Source organism: Punica granatum, chromosome 5 (genome assembly GCF_007655135.1).
Source record: "Punica granatum isolate Tunisia-2019 chromosome 5, ASM765513v2, whole genome shotgun sequence".
NCBI classification, from domain to species: domain Eukaryota; kingdom Viridiplantae; phylum Streptophyta; class Magnoliopsida; order Myrtales; family Lythraceae; genus Punica; species Punica granatum.
Genome location: NC_045131.1, coordinates 23,864,447 through 23,882,366, shown reverse-complemented (window position 1 = coordinate 23,882,366; position 17,920 = coordinate 23,864,447).

Sequence of the window (17,920 nt, the reverse complement as noted above, 5' to 3'; positions counted from 1 at the left end):
AAACCTCTTGAATCAGGCCGTTGAGTTCATCTTTAAACTTCTTTGCTCGTGCTCGCGTAATCGGTCCAATTGGAACTTGAGCTGGATCCCTTAAAGTCGTGTTACGATTTGCATCATTCCCCTCCTCTTGAAAAGGATTTGTCCTCAAATCATCACCTACATCAAAAGGAAGCAAATCAGCAACATTAAAAGTAGCACTTACATTGTACTCACCAGGTAAGTCTAGTTTATAAGCATTGTCATTGATGCGCTCCAGGACTTGAAAAGGTCCATCTCCTCTTGGAAGCAGTTTGGAACGTCTTTGCGCCGGAAATCTCTCTTTCCTCATATGCAACCAAACCCAATCTCCGGGTTCAAAAATCAGCTTATGACGGCCCTTGTTGGCGTGTTTTGTATACTGCTCCGTTTTTCGCTCAATGTTGAGTCTTGTTTTCTCATGAATCTGCTTGACAAATTCAGCTTTCTTTTTGCCATCTAAATTAACATGCTCAGTCAAAGGTAAAGGAGATAAATCCAATGGAGTTAAAGGATTAAATCCATAAACAACTTCAAATGGTGAAAATTTAGTAGCGGAATGAACAGATCTGTTATAAGCAAACTCAACATGTGGTAAACACTCTTCCCATGTTTTAATGTTTTTTTTTATGATTGCCCTCAACAAAGTAGACAAAGTTCTATTTACTACTTCCGTTTGACCATCAGTTTGTGGGTGACAAGTAGTAGAAAATAACAGCTTAGTACCTAACTTACACCACAAAGTCTTCCAAAAATAGCTCAAGAACTTAGCATCTCTATCCGAAACAATTGTTCTAGGCATGCCATGTAACCTCACAATCTCCCTAAAGAACAAATCAGCAACATGCGAGGCATCATCCGTTTTGTGACATGGAATAAAGTGTGCCATCTTAGAAAATCTATCCACAACCACAAAAATTGAATCTCTCCCACGTTTAGTCCTAGGTAATCCTAACACAAAGTCCATTGAAATATCAATCCAAGGCTCACTAGGAATTGGTAAAGGAGTATACAAACCGTTAGGCTGCACTCTGGATTTACCTTGCCTACACGTAATGCATCTACCACAAATTCTCTCAACATCTCTTTTCATATGTGGCCAATAGAAGTGTTCTTGCAAAATAGCTAAAGTCTTTGCTACTCCAAAATGTCCCATTAATCCCCCACCATGTGATTCCTGCATTGATAACTCTCTCAAGGAACAATTTGGCACGCATAACTTATTCTCTCGAAACAGAAAGTCATCATGCCTAAAGAACTTACCACAAGGAATTTTCTCACAAGCTCGATATTCCTCACAAAATTCATGGTCATCAGCATATAAATTTTTAATGTGCTCAAAACCAAGCAATTTTGCATCAAGTGTAGAGAGTAATGCATACCTGCGAGAAAGTGCATCGGCGACCACATTCTCCTTACCTTGCTTATACCGAATGACGTATGGAAACGTCTCAATGAACTCCACCCATCGGGCATGTCTTTTGTTTAGTTTGTGTTGGCCCTTCAAGTGTTTCAAGGACTCATGATCGGTGTGTATCACGAACTCCTTAGGCCATAGGTAGTGTTGCCACGTCTCTAAAGCTCGAACCAATGCATACAACTCTTTATCATAAGTTGGATAGTTTAAGGCTGCACCGCTTAGTTTTTCGCTGAAGTAAGCAATTGGTCGTCCTTCCGGCATGAGAACTGCACCTATACCAACACCTGAAGCATCACATTCAATCTCAAAAGTTTTAGAAAAGTTAGGTAAAGATAATAAAGGAGCGTTGGTCAGCTTCTCTTTGATTAGTTGAAACGCCTTCTCTTGTTCTTCTCCCCATCTAAATCCAACGTTTTTCTTGATCACTTCAGTAAGTGGTGCTGCTATGCTACTAAAGTCCTTCACGAACCGCCGATAGAAACTAGCAAGTCCATGAAAACTACGAACATTACTTACACTTGTGGGACTAGGCCACTCTTGGATTGCACGTACCTTCTCCTCATCAACCTGTATACCTTGTGCACTAACAACAAATCCCAAAAAAAACAAGCTTATCGGTGCAAAAAGTACACTTCTTCATATTAGCAAATAACTTTTCCTTCCTAAGCACATTTAAGACAGATTTCAAATGTACCTTATTATCATCTAAGTTTTTGCTGTAAACTAGTATATCATCAAAGTAGACAACCACAAATCTACCTATAAATGCACGCAAAACATGATTCATAAGTCTCATAAAAGTGCTTGGAGCATTAGTCAAACCAAAAGGCATAACTAACCATTCGTACAAACCGTATTTTGTTTTAAAGGCCGTTTTCCATTCATCTCCTTCTTTCATTCTAATCTGATGATAACCACTCTTTAAATCAATTTTAGAAAATATACAAGAACCATGTAACTCATCTAACATATCATCTAAGCGGGGAATAGGATGACGATACTTTACCGTTATGTTGTTGATTGCTCGGCAATCAATGCACATTCTCCACGTCCCATCCTTCTTAGGTACAAGTATTACTGGAACAGCGCATGGGCTCAAGCTCTCCCTCACGTACCCTTTCTCTAACAACTTCTTTACCTGCCGTTGAAGCTCCTTTGTCTCCTCAGGATTGCTCCTATAGGCTGGTCGGTTTGGAATTGTCGCACCGGGAACAAAATCAATTTGATGTTCAATCCCTCGGATTGGAGGTAAGCCATGTGGTGTTTCCTCGGGAAAGACATCCTCATACTCCTGCAAAAGAGAAACAACAGAACTAGGAAGAGAGATATCAAGTTCGTTAGTATTGAAAAATGCCTCTTTGTACAAAAGTACAATCATCGGCTGATTTAAAAACATTGCTTGCCTAATTTCTCCCATGTTTGCATAAAAATTCTTTTGTTTTCTCTCTGATTTTCTCTCAATGGCCGAATTTTGATTTTCTTTTTCTCTCTCATTTTTCTCGGCCTCTCTCTGATTTTCACTCTTTTTCTTCTGTTCACTCTCTTTCTTTTGATCACTCTCTTTTTGCAATCTCACTTGATCCTCATATACTTGCTGCGGAGTCAATGGTACAAGAGTGATTGATCGCTGATTAAGTACAAAGGAGTATTTGTTCGTAAAGCCATCATGCTTCACTCGTCTATCAAATTGCCATGGACGCCCTAGCAACAAGTGTCCTGCTTGCATCGGTACTACATCACACAACACTTCATCTTCGTATTTACCGATTCGAAATGCAACTAACACCTGCTTGTTCACCCTTATCTCACCACTATCATTCAACCATTGCAGCTTGTACGGCCTAGGGTGCTTCACCATGGGCAATCTTAATTTTTCCACCATTGTTGCACTTGCGACATTAGTACAACTACCACCATCAATAATCACACTACATACCATGTCTTTGATGTAGCACCTAGTGTGAAAGATGTTCTCCCGCTGCACTTCTTCAACTCTTTTTGTTTGCAAGCTTAATGCTCTCCTTGCCACCAATGTCAATGCATCTGGAGCTAAATATTCCTCTTCGGGAACGTCCTCCAATGGGGGCATGTCATCGGTGTCGGAATCTTCAGTGTCGGTCACAATGTCACCATTGTCTCGCATCACCATGACCCGCTTGTTTGGGCATTGACTTGCTATGTGTCCCCTGCCTTGGCATTTAAAACACTTAATGTCAAGATTCCTGGAGGTAGAAATGTCGGTTTTACCTTGAGGAACATGGCTGGTTGCTTCTCGCTTTTGCTCGGTTTTCAACATCGACGTGGATTGCTTCTCATCTTTCTTCCACTGATTCGGTTTCCAAGTGGATGTGCTTGGACTTTGGCTTGCACTTGTATTGCCTCTCCTCTTGAACTGGTTCTCAATCTTGATGGCCATGTGCACCATATCCTCCAACTCCACATAATGTTGTAATTCCACGGCATTTTGAATTGCTCGGTTCAATCCAGCCAAAAATCTTGCCATAGTAGCCTCTCGATCCTCCTCTATGTTAGCTCTAATCATGGCCACTTCCATCTCCTTAAAATATTCCTCTACACTCCGGTTACCTTGCCTAAGACTTTGTAACTTATTATACAGCTCCCGGTAGTAATAACTAGGAACAAATCGCTTCCTCATCACCCTTTTCATTTCCTCCCACGTAGCTATAGGTGGCTCTCTATTTCTTCGCCTATTTATCATCAATTGATCCCACCAAACAATTGCATAATCCGAGAATTCAATTGCTGCCACTTTGACTTTCTTCAGCTCGGAATAACTATAACAATCAAATACAAACTCCACCTTTTTCTCCCACTCAAGGTATGCTTCGGGATCACTCTTTCCTTGGAACGATGGGATTTTCATCTTAATACTACCCAAGTTATAATCTTCCCGATTCCTATCTTCTCTAAACCGCCCTCCATGTCTCCTATTACTAACAACCGAATCTCGATCATCTTCATCAAAACCAGCCCCATAAATCTCTTCATCTTCAACCCTCACTTCCCTCGGTTGAACTCTTTCCCTCCTACGTGCATTAGGAGCGTTTCGTGGCTGCTCCACACGTTTATTCTCTATCAGATCTATCCGTTCATGAACCTGCTCAAACTCCAACCGCATCACACGCCTCATCTCACTCATCATGGCCTCTAAAAGTATTTTCGAATCAGCCAATTCCGTTGCACCTTCGGGAATACACTTAGCACTATTGTGAGACATGATTGCTGCAAAATAAAGTTAGAAAGAATGGACCTCACAATTCGCTCCCTTACGTGTTTACACTCAAGAATGTGAATCACTCTACACTCGTGTTTTCACTCAACAAAATATGTGCCTTTTAACCCTATAATATTCTCACCGCTCTTGCCTTTTTCCACTCGACAATTCTCTTTCAGTTCCTTTGGAACTAAACAAACAACTCCAAATTTTCCAGCAACAATTCACCAAGAACTCATCAAGGAAAATTAATGATCAAAGGAAATTTCAGGAAGAAAAGAAGCAAGAGAAAAGGCAACTACTATGAAGGATTAAATAAACCAGAATGTTATATGAAATTATGGGATCAGAATCAATGCAGATTACAAAGAACGAGAAATAACAACTTTAGAATGGCCTGATGTAAAAAATTTGGATCAAATTGACAACGATGTCTTCTTTCTTTTCTTTCGATCTTTTTTTTTCTCAGCTCAGTATTTTTTTTTGGCCGATTTTTTTTTCAGCTCTTTTTTTTTCAGCTTTGTATATATTTTTTTTTCAGCCGAAATTTTTTTTTTCAGCCCTTTTTTTTTCTACTAATAATCCACAAAGAACAATTTCGATGAAGCGAAACTCAGCAAATTGAAACAAAAAAGGATAGGATAAACCCGATTTGAAGCCTGATGCTCTGATACCAAATGATGCGATTCCCGCCAAGAATGACGAGACCCGACAACTAAAGGAACCCAAGATCGTTCCACGATTAGATTTGATTGACGAACCCTCGACCCGTTGTTTACGACAAAAACAAGAACCTTGGTATAACTGACCTCAACCCGTTGTTTAATGCGAAACAAGAACCTCGGTATATAGGAAGACGCCACAAACGGTAATGGAAAACCGCTTGATAAGTCGATGAAGACGCCACAAACGGTGGTGGAAAGCCGTTTGATAAGTCGATGATGAACGCCACGGAAACTTCCGATAAGTTCGATTAGTTCTTCAAGAACCAAAGAGAATACTCTCACAATTTTCTGAATGTTCCTTTCATTAAAAATTGACTAAGATGAATATATATAGACATAAAGTAATCCTAATCTGGTCATATCTCCTCCTATAGATAAGGAAATTAAAACCAAGAATATCAATAGAGATATGACATAATCTATAAAGATATAAAATCTAAATACCCCTAGAATATCTCTATGAGATTTAAACTTCAAACAAATCATGTTATTTTCTGTTGATCATCAACTATTCTAGAAGTTTCCTTAAACACTTGCTGAATTTAGCCTTGTCCGGAATCTTCTATAACTTGAATAATGTTGATGGATCTTTGTGGATCACGTGATTCATGTCCAGTGGGCCTCCACGAATTTGCTTGAGCCCAAACCTCTTGAATCAGGCCGTTGAGTTCATCTTTAAACTTCTTTGCTCGTGCTCGCGTAATCGGTCCAATTGGAACTTGAGCTGGATCCCTTAAAGTCGTGTTACGATTTGCATCATTAATTCTCCAAGGGATTTTAACATCAATATGGTCCTTAATGTTTTATTCCGTCTGTCAAAACTGTCCAATGTTAAATGTGCGTGACGGAAATCCTATGTGGCTCCTACATGGCTTAACGGCGTGATAAAAAATAATAATGGTATGAGAAAAAATAGTAAGAAAACAGATCGACCTAAAACAATATCTTATTAGTATAATTAAAAATTATACTTTTTAATTATTATAAAATAGAAAGAAAAAAAAAGGAGAGGAAGAGTGGGGGAGCTCGGGTGGGGCTACCCCGCGGGCAACCTATCCTCAAGCGAGGTTGCCGAAGGATCCTAACCCCTCCGGCGACCGGAGCTCCCCTCCTTGCTCACTCTTCCTTTAAGGGAAAAGTGAGCGGAGGGGAGAGTTACTGTGGTGGCTCCTCTCCGTTCAATTGATATTTTGAATTTTCTACAAGACATAATGACGTCGTTTTTAGAGTTTAACGGACAAATTTACGGCATCAAGTCACTTATGATAACACAACAAATTTGCATTTGGTCGTTTTAACATCGACCGTTTCGATAGACAAAATAAAACTTCAGGGACTATATTGATGGTAAACTTTCTCCGAGGATCAATCTGGAGGTTGTGGTAACTTGAAGGACTAAATTGATCATTTTCTCTAAAAAACCCCGCTTCATGGCGAGCTTTTCACCAAAATAATCTCCATTTTGAAAATAATTCCCAAATTAATCTTCCCCAGAAAATATTCCCAATCTAGCCTTCAAGTTGACACATGGTTAGCACAACTTTATCATTATCTCATGTGTCATCCACATCAACAGTCCACTTAAAAGCTCAATTAGAAAAGTTATCGTATTACTTCATAAACTATGAGACTGAGCAACGTTTTGCCCAAAACTATGAAACCAAGCAACTTTTACCCCCTTGAACCTGCTCGGCTCAACCCAACCAATACCACCAAAGACGAGGTCATCGGTGGTGTCAGAATCTACTGGCGACGTCGTAAGGGTGATAGTTAATGATGGTTGGAGGACATGGGCTCTTAGGCCACGTTAACGTCTTGGCATGTTTCCTTTTTTACAATTTTTTTCGTTACTTTTCTTTCTTATTTGCTTTTTTATTATTTTCTTTTTTATGTTTGTTGGTAATTTGAATGGAACTAGTTACGGGAGGGGAACATTCTTCCCGAGCGATAGTTTTGAGGGGGTAATATAAATGTTCCCGAAAAATAGTTACGGGGTTTAGGGGTGATGTGGTAATTTTTCTAATTAAAATTTTAAGTGAATTGTTGACCTAGATGACACGTATGATAATGGTAAGGTGGAGGCAACCATGTGGCAACTTGAATTCTAGATCGAGTATTATTCTTTGGAGATTATTTTGGTGTTAAATTCATCCATGGCTTCTTCTCTTTCCTTTCATCGTATTGCTCCCGACAAGTACACTTTTTAGAATTCAAACTTATATTTTCCTTCATGTTGATGTTGCTTCCTATTTAACCAATAGCTTGTTAGTTATGTTCTCCTTTTTGTTGGTGTTCCTTCGTGTTAATGTTGCTTCCTATTTAACCAACAGCTTGTTTAGTCTTCTTTTTATCTTTGAAATTTCTCTTGGCTTTCACATCTCATTCTAGTGTTTTCCCTTCCTTTTTTTTTGGCTCAGCGACTTTCTAGTGTTTTCATTAATTAAGAAGTAAGCTTTAGTATCGATAGAATAAAATAAAGAAAGGATTTCAGGACTATAGTTTAGGTAATAATATATGAGGCAATAAAAATCCAACAAGAAAATATGAGGCAATAAAATAGTCAGAATCATCCTATTTCAATAAGACGGGTAGAGCGCCTCATTGGCCTCTTCACAAAAATTGAACGGCTACACGTTTGTAGATAATTCTTGACATAAACCCAGTTCAGTGTACGCTATTCTTGATACAAAATCAAATTTTACGTTATATTCACATAATAGAGATGTTTGAGGAAATTTCTTAGATATTATTGATCATTCCCCCTTTCACCAGCAAAATCATATTTTTAGATTATAAAAGAGGTTCGTGACTTATTTAAAAAAATATTCCAATGACTAAAGAAATCGAACCTATAACTAAAGTTTCTTTATTGTTAAATGAAAGTAATTACTATGCTTTTTTTCATTCTCGAAATCCATCTTTTTAATAGAAGAGCAAATCTATATTTTGACCGTTCTGGCCTAGACCTACTACTAGGCAACTAATGACTTTAACGTAGGCATTTTGACCTGTCATGCAATTGCACGAAGGGCATTATTTTTAAAACATTTTAATACTTTTATGTTTAAATAATATGATGATCATTTGCATCTTGGCCTCAGTTTCTTAGAGCTTGTTTGGATTGGAAATATTTTCCAACTCAATTCCATCCATATGGCTATACGACAAAATTGGATTGAAATTTGTTTGCTGTGGAACCCAATTTCTTCTGTCGGTGGGTCAAAGTGGCATTTACCAATTTTCTGCCCACAGATGACCGTTGGACCGAAGAACGACAGAAGCCGTGAAGATCCCGTTCCCAGCGTCCTTAGGGTTGCATAGCATCAACGAAATTGGCTGCAATAATCTGAAATCGAGCGCGGAAGAAGCCGATTGGTAAGTGGGTTCCTTCAATTTCATCGATTACTCACCTCCAAACCTTCAATTTCATCGATTTCTCACTTCCACTCCATCAATGGCGTCGAATGCAGACACTGTTCGTCCGTGACGAGCAGAGGATCGTCTTCACAGTGATCAGATCGAATCTTGTCAGGAATTATTCGATTTTCTTCTGTGCATCAGCACGCTTGTCTGACATCTCGCGCATCTTGCAAAGTTGTAGGGGCCCCTCGACGTGCTTTGTTCTCGGCTGAATTTGCCGATTTAAGCAGCGGCAGACGCGAATCCTAGCCGACGCATTCCTCAGTTTAGGTATGTTCGCTCGCATCTGTCTTCAAGTGCTCTGTTGTCGTTCTTCTTCGTTGACTGCTTGTTCGTGGGCTGAGCTGCATGCTGCTGAAATTTCCACTCTAATGTTTGTTAGCTCATTGCTGCGATGCACTTGATGACTGATTGTTGCTGATGTTTGTTAGGCCATTGAATTCTGCGATATTTGAAAGCTTCAACTCTTGACTGTGATTGCGGTTTCTGTCTGCACTTATACGACTATGTCTTTGTTCTTATAGGAAATTTCAATCAAAACATGCTTCAGATATGGCACAAGACATGTACGAATGATAATGTATATTTGAAATTGCATGTTATACTATACTGTGTGTTCTCTACAAGTAATATTAGGTAAACTAAACAATGAAATGTTGATTAATTAAACGTTTGATAACTTGCTATGAGGCTCAGACATGTTGATGTGTTTTTGCTGGTTCGAAAAGCATCTGTTCTGCTGAGAAATTGTCTGAGAGAACGATCTGCAAGTCAGTGAAATTTCAGTTTGCAAGCGTCAGTCTGAGGACTTTGATTGCTTTTATTATATGGAGTTATAATACTTGCTAAAATCGTGAGGTGTTTGTCATCAATTTGTTGCGAAAAACACCATAGAAGTTCGTATCTTGACTGATACCCTGCTGCTGCCCTTTCTTTTTAAACAATGAAATAGGCTCATGGATTTACGCGAGATGGCAGTCACTATAAGTGCTATGTTTCTGCATTGTCTTTCTGATGCGAACTGTTGTTTGGTTGTTATTCATTTTGTTTTGCATGTTATTTGTTGAGGTTTTGCTACAGCAACTGCATGCAGCATGGCTCAAAAAGGGGAAAATATCATCGAATGGAGTGATGAAATGGACTTAGCTTTCCTAAACGTACTGCTTGAGAAGATGAGAAGAACACACACTACAACATGGAAGACTAGCACTTGGAAAGAGATCACAGATGAAATGATCAACCTTTTTCCCGAAAAGCATCTGTTCTTGCAGAAGGTGAAGGACAAGTATCAAAGAATGAAGACAAATTTCACCCGATTTTCTGAAATAGTAAAGCATACAGGCGTCGGATGGGATGCAGACACAAACACCATCACCACCGACTCAGATGTTTGGGATATGTTTATAAAGGTACATGCTTGTTTCTTTGTTTGTTCGGCTTCTACTGTTGTTTCCAGCATATGTCACTGATCTCCTTCTATCATGTCATTGTTCTTGGTACAGAAGAATAGGGCGTATAACACTTTTCGGAGTAAGGGCTGCAAGCACTACGATATGCAGAAGCAACTGTTTAGTTCTTCCGTGGCCATCGGTGTTCTTCGCATATCCTCGACCGATCCACCACCAACTTTAGAGAAAGAACGACTATTGAATGCGGAATTCTTATCTAGGGGGAAGGGAAAGCAGAAACACCATGTCGATCTCGAAGAAGGATCCGACGAGAGTGACGACCCCGTCCATGTTGCAGAGCCCATTTTAACCGAGTCTCGACGTCGAGTGCCGAAAAGATCGCAAAGCAAGAGCTCACAAATGCAGGAGTGTATGGACATATTCAAGGGGAGTTTCACGAAGAACCAATAGGACACCCCACCGTCGGCAAAGAAAAGCAAGTCCGTATCGAGCCCCGAGAAACCTGAGAAGAATAGCATCGAGGAAGCCCTCAATGAGTTGGCTAAATTGGAATCGAGAATCCCTCAATCCTTGTTTGTGAAAGCGGGCAAAGCACTCCTTGATCCGGGCTCCCGAAGGCTTTTCATGTGGTTCAAGGAGGAGTCACGAATGGAATGGATATTGCAGCTGGAGCATCCTTGAAGCAAGCGTGATCAGATCTTTTTTTTTTCGTGGTATCGAAAAACAACGTTTTTTAAATTTTTCTGACTGTACTCGTACTGCTGATGTTTGTTATGTGTGTTTGGTTATGCTGATGCATTTTTATTTTATGTGTGTGTTGCATGTTATTGTGTTATGATTATAATTGAGTTGTTTCACTGTTAATGATTTATTCATGAATTCATTTCCACAGTTATAGGCGATCATTTGGCGAACAATATGTCTTGTTATGGCACGTCTTCAGACAATGACAATAACCCCGGAGACAACGAGAATGAACGTATGCAACGTATGTTCTACTCTTTGATGATGCAATATGATCAGATGGAAGATCCCGTTCCACAGAACTTGCCGTGTAGAAATTCTGCACTTCAAGGACGACAGTGTATTGTTGAACTATTAGGGAGTGATGTCCGGTGCTTCGAAAGCTTCAGAATTGAACCACACGTGTTTAGAAATCTATGCGACACATTGCGGTTGCGTTGTGGCATCACAGATACTAGAAAAGGTATTACCGTGGAAGAGCAAGTCGGCATGTTCATGTTGGTTATTTCACATAGTATGAGATTTTCAATGGTGGCTGAAAGGTTTCAGCATTCGAAGGAAACGGTTTCACGAGTTATCAAACAAATTGCACGCGGAATGCAAGAATTATCTGCCGATTTTATAACACCGCGGAACGTTATTGTCCAGTCGGAAATTGAAAATGATGAAAGGTGGCGCTTCTTTAGGGTATGTTATCTACTAATTTCATATTGTATAGAACTATATTCGGTATAATATGTGAGTTAGATATAATTATGCGTTTTTTCATGCAGCATTGTATTGGAACTATCGATGGAACTCATGTCGATGCATGCATGCCACATGCGAACAGAGTACCTTATCGCGATCATAATGCCGATATATCACAAAATGTATTGGCTGCTTGTACACACGACATGATGTTCACATACGTGATGACGAGTTAGGAGGGTTCAACACACGATTCAAGAATATTTGCTGACGCTGTCACTTGATCGCTTTCCAGCACCGTGTGGTCGTGAGTATTTGCTTCTACCTTTATAATTTTCAATGAAATTGCTTGCCGAAATTCGTTATCTTTAATTTTCCTTTTGTTCTTTTGCAGGACAATATTATGTTGTTGATGCAGGGTTTTCAAATATACCGGGATATTTGGCTCCATATAAGGGAGAACGGTATCACCGGAGCGATTTCCCTAATCATTATCCGCCAACATCGGAAAAAGAGCTATTCAACCAGTGCCATGCGTTAGTGCGTAATGTTATCGAACGTTGCTTCGGTATTTTGAAAAAGAGATTCGCAATACTGACTGCCATGACGAACTTCAAACCGTATACTCAAGGACAACTTGTCCTTGCTTGTTTTGTTTTGCATAATTTTATATGCCGTAATAATTATCATGACAGATTATTTATGGAGTACGGCGATGCGTAGGCAGATTACGATGATTTTCACAATCCACCACAACAACACGGAATTAGAGTTGATGTGGACATGAGTAGCGCGGAAATGAATTTTGTATGCGATCGTATCGCTAATCGGTTATGGCGTGCGGAGCGAGGAGTGCGTGACATACACTGAGGTGTTTGTATTTGAAATTAATAATAATTATTATTATGATTCATCCTTGTTGCAGTTTGATTTTTGTATGCATGCGTTTTTTTTTCATGCGTACAATTACCCGATTGTTGCGGCACGTTCACCCGAAAAAAGTCAAAGGGAGATAAAGCAAAAAAAAAAAAAAGAATTCCCTCAAAGGCAACCGCTTGCTGTGTATGCCATGGCCTTCTGAGGTCAACTCATGTGGAAGAATTCCTTGGAAGGAATTGTCATGGGGTATGGGCCCCATCATATTCACTTATTTCAATCATATTTTGTCCTTTTATGAAATAAGTTGAGTTGAGTTGGACAAAGTTTCCAATCCAAACACACCCTTAGGTTTGGCGACATTCAATCACTTTTTCAAGTGCATTATTAATGTCATTTCCAACTTTTTAAAATGTCATCACTTTTAGCCATCGGTTAACTTTCATATCGAAAACGTTAACTAACATCCTATATGAACATAATGGCATTTAAAAGAATAATTTTTTAACGCCAAACATCATACGGTATCGTTTGGCCCTCTTCCAACACCCTCAAATGATGTCATTTTCCTAAACAATGTCGTTTTCGTATTTGTTCCTTTTTTTTTCTTTTTTTGATCGATGGGGAAACCGACTGGACTAAGGGAGGAGGTGGATCGGAGAGACTCTCATGCCAGCCATCACCACCTCCTTCCCTCCACCCCTAATCAATTTTCTCTCTCTTTGCCTTTAATGGTGGCAACTACTCCATCTTCCTTCTCTTCCACCACCAACATCATGCTCGTGATCTTTGTGAAAAGGAGCATCTCCCTCGACCTCTACCTCCCACTCCGCCAGTACATCTCCTTCACCTACTTCGAGTGCGAGGCCCAGAACCTGAAGGTCTTGAGGGAGCTTGACTCTTACCTCTAGAACCCGCCAAGCAACTTTCCTTCTCCGCCCACCGCGACCCCTTCCAGTCCTACTTCCATGCCCTCTGCGTCATCGAGACTAGATTTCCCATCTCCCCAAACCGCGACCATGTCAACTTCATCACCTTCACCTAGCATGATGCCTTCATGCATAAGCATAAAGCCTCCCAGCCAAACATCCACCTCGAGAAAGCCGTCGTCCTCTTCAACCTTGGAGTTATCTATAGCCAAATTGGGTTGAGCTACGACCGCTCTACAATGGAAAAGCGGTGCCAGGCCATGCAGGCCTTTATAGCCACTGATGAGGCGTTCCCCTCCCTTGACCTTTCCCCTCCCCCTGTGTTTTCGACAGATCGCGGACCTTGTTTGAAGGGGCCATGGCCGGCGGGGGAGCCCCCTACTCTGCCCCCTTCCCTTGACCCTGTCGATATCGCACGAAAGAAAAAGAAATGGAAAAGAAAAAAGAAATTTAAAAAACAAAACTACATCATTTTGGTAAATTATAATTAAAAAATAATATTTTTAATGTTGTCTTATTGCCACGTCATCTTTTTATTAAAAGAATTAACGGAAGGACAAAAGTGGTGTACAAAGCAGATTGGTGGAAAAAATGTCTAAGGGGCGAAAGTGATCTCATTTTGAAAAGTTGAGAGTGACCGTGGTAGTGCTTTCACTTTTATCCTTTCCCAGGCCACTTGCTGCAAGCGGTGCAGCAGGTGGCTATCATTTTTTTTTTTTCGTTTCTCCACCCCCTAGGGATGTTCATGGGCAAGGTCTAGGATGGTCGGGGTCCTTCCCAAACCCAAACCCTTTAGAACCTATTTGCTTCCAAAGTCAAACTTGTAACTCCAAACTTTTTAAAATTTCAAAAAGACCCAAATTTTTTGAAATATTGTAAAATGTGCCCTACCCTCCTCTCTCCTCTAATGTTCATCTTCTTCTTCCTTCACTCATCCCCAGCCCTCATCGTCTCTTCTCACCTCAGCCCTCATCGTCCTCACTCATTCCCTCTCTTTCACTCGGAAGATCCATCTCTGAATCGTTGTTCTTGTTGCAGACTTAGGGTTCCTTTTGTTGAAAATTTGTAGCTCAGAGGGCGAGGATAAAGGGCATGGAGTAGTAGAAGGTTGAGGTGGAGAACTGGACCAATCAATTGAACCGATTGCTGGGTCAATTACTCGAGCAGGTTCACCGGGTTCCCCCGGCTCAACTCTATGTCACCGTCGCTATCTTGGCTTTCACGGTTCAAGGCTCGACCCTGGCTTTTACGGAGAAAGACGAATGGATTGAGGAAAGAATGAGATGGGAAAGGGAAGATGGATGGATCGAGCTGGATGTACGGACATGAGGAAGTTGAAGAGCAACACAGAGTCGGGAGGATGGCTTGGGTTGCCGCTCCGATGAGGTTGTCCCAGTGATTGAGGGTCCAATAGAGGAGGGAAAAGGAGATCTTGGCGCTCTCGATTTTAGGGTTTCGTCAAATTGAAATTTGAGGTGAAATTTGGTTTGATTTCTTGGTGGATGTTCATCAAATAGAAATCTTAGACTCATCGTGGCTCGAGAACTATTGCCATGAGTTGTAATTGGCTTGTCGTGGGTGGGATTACCATGGAAGTGCAGTAATCAGTTAGAGAAGGGAGAAGAAGGGCATGAAGATGAAGAAGATGATGAACAGTGCTCGGTGAGGCAAAATTGAAATTTTTTTAAAAATTTAGGTCTCTTTGAAATTTTGAAAAGTTTGTGGTACAATTGAGTCAAACATAATTCTAAAACCAAACATACCCTTAAAAAGGGTCGGTCCAAACCCTTTCCAAATCCGCTAAGAATTTAGAGAGAAATTCCCAAAACCTTCCCATTAAGTAAATTGGTTCCCACGGAGAACTCGTTATTTACCCGTATGGACAATTATAAAAGGACATGAATTAGCAGTAATAAAAAAATGGATATTAAATTTTACAAATATCAAGAATAAAAAAATATTAAGTAAATTAACATCCCTTCTTAAAGAGTTTCATCACATCGAGTTTCTCCAAAACATAAGAAATGAAGGTAAAACTCCTTACTCAAACAAAAGAAAAATAAAAAAATGATCTCAAAGTCGAAAAGTTTGAACCTATTCACTAAAACAAAAGAACTAAACTCAAGATGAGAAGAGAAGAGGCCTAAACCCGAACTAAATTAGAATAGGGTATTTCCTAAATCTAATAAATGATAGAGGTATTTAAGGAATTTATACCTTAATAGGTTTAGGACAAGTTTGAGGTAAAATGCCAAACCATTTCTAAACCCTACAAGGTTTTGGTAAAAAATCCTTAAACCCTTACCGTGACCTAATGGTCAAAGTCTTTTAACGCCTCATTAAGGTTTGGGAAGGATAAACACCCAATCATCAAAACCCATGAACATCCCTACCTCCAACACCCCCACACCACCCAAAACCCCCAAACTGTCCGGCGTGGCTCACTCAAAACCCCTCTCTCAGATTTAATATTAATAATATGTAATTATGGTTTAATAATATTAATTAGTGTTTCTGAAAATTTAATGAATAGATTAATTGAGGATTAGGATTAATTTAAGAATTGTATTAATTTATGTAACATGTAATTAATAATTATATGATATTAATTAATTCTAATGTAGTACGAAATTGAACGAAGATGTCAGAAAAATCTTTCAAGTTTTAGCAATAACAATAATATTTTGTATCGATGATAATTGTCTTGAACGAAACTCGCGAAAAGTTTTCATATAAAACAAATCATTTAGTATTTAGGGATTTTTCAGGTGCAAAATCCCAAATAAGTACAAAGATGTTTTGCACAAGAAGAACATTGTTTTAGTATAAATAAATAAAAATTCTAATAGCTAATGAAATAGTATGTGCCATATGATCATCGTGAAAATCAAACCTAGGTAAAACTTCGTTGTTATTAAGTGAGAATATATGTTATTGTGCTATATTCTTCTTATCGAATCCCATCTTTCTTTCCCCCCCATTTTTAAAATAGAAGAGAAAATCTATATTTTGACCGTTTGGGCCCCGATCTTGGACTACTAGGCAATCTGTCAAAGACTAAAAACATATTATTATTTTTTTTTGAAACCTTCATGCAATTGGAGGATTTTTATTTTTATTTTTATCAGTACAGTTGGAGTGCATTATCTTTAAATTATTTTAATACTTTCTTCCTCCAATAAACATGCTAATTAAAATTGTTTAATCATCATTTGCATCTCAACTCAGTATCAGACTTTGGATCGCATTGTTCTTATATATATATATATATATATATATAAGATCTAATCTACAGTCCATTTTTCCGAGAAAAAAAAAGAATCTATAGTTCACATGCTCTTATGGGCCGGCAGTATTTGACACGATACGATAACACGTTATGGATACGACACAAAGTTATGCGGGTTTGGATTTATGATAAATATGTTTCGTATCTAAATGAGTTTAATCCTCATAACCCGTTTAGACACGGTTAAATCCGTTTATATTATGTGTTATCGTATTAATAAATTTGTTTCACATATTGTATAGAAGAAATGGATAAATATGTTTCGTATCTAAACGGGTTTAATCCTCATAACCCATTTAGACACTGTTAGATCCGTTTATATTATGTGTTATCGTGTTAATAAATTTATTTCACATATTGTATAGAAGAAATTACACTAAAATATTTGTTTATATAAATCACCTGTTTATGATGCTTTTATCATGTAAATCGTGTTGTGATGTGTAATTAAAGTTAATAGTGTCACATCATATATGTATAATATGTACCTAAAGGTAATAATGTCATATCGTGTAGGTAAGTATATATACACATTTAGACACGTTTAGTTAAATAGGTTAGATGTGTCATGTCCGTGTCAACCCGTAATTAAACGTATCGTGTTTGTATTTAAAAATCTTGACACGTTTATTAAACGTGTCATGTTCGGATTTAGAACTTTCTGACACAAATCCATTTAGACACGACATGTTTAAATACGGCATGAGAAATAGTGCCACCCCTGTACCCTTAGGTATTATCAGAATCTTAGACGTCGGACTTTCTTTCTTTTTTTTTACCCATAGATCTCTTCATATTTATCGACCTGTGAGTATTCAATAGATTCATAGACCAATATCAATCCGCAAGTTTTCCATTAAAATTGATCCATGGATCTCTATTATGAACGGACACATGAGTATTTATTATGTCTATAGACCTTTATTAAATCCGTATGTTTCTCAATAAAATCGATTCGTAAATCTTTGTTATTTATTGCCTTGTGCATCTTTATTAGGTCCGTGGACCTACTGTTTGTCAACTCGTAGGCTTCTAACTCAGTGTAACAATTGTAGGTGTCTATTATTTATTGAACCGTGAGTCGTTATTAAGTCCATGGACATTGGAACTGAGAAATCTGTATGGATATATGTGGGTGCATATTTGGAATAACAATAAAAAATACTTT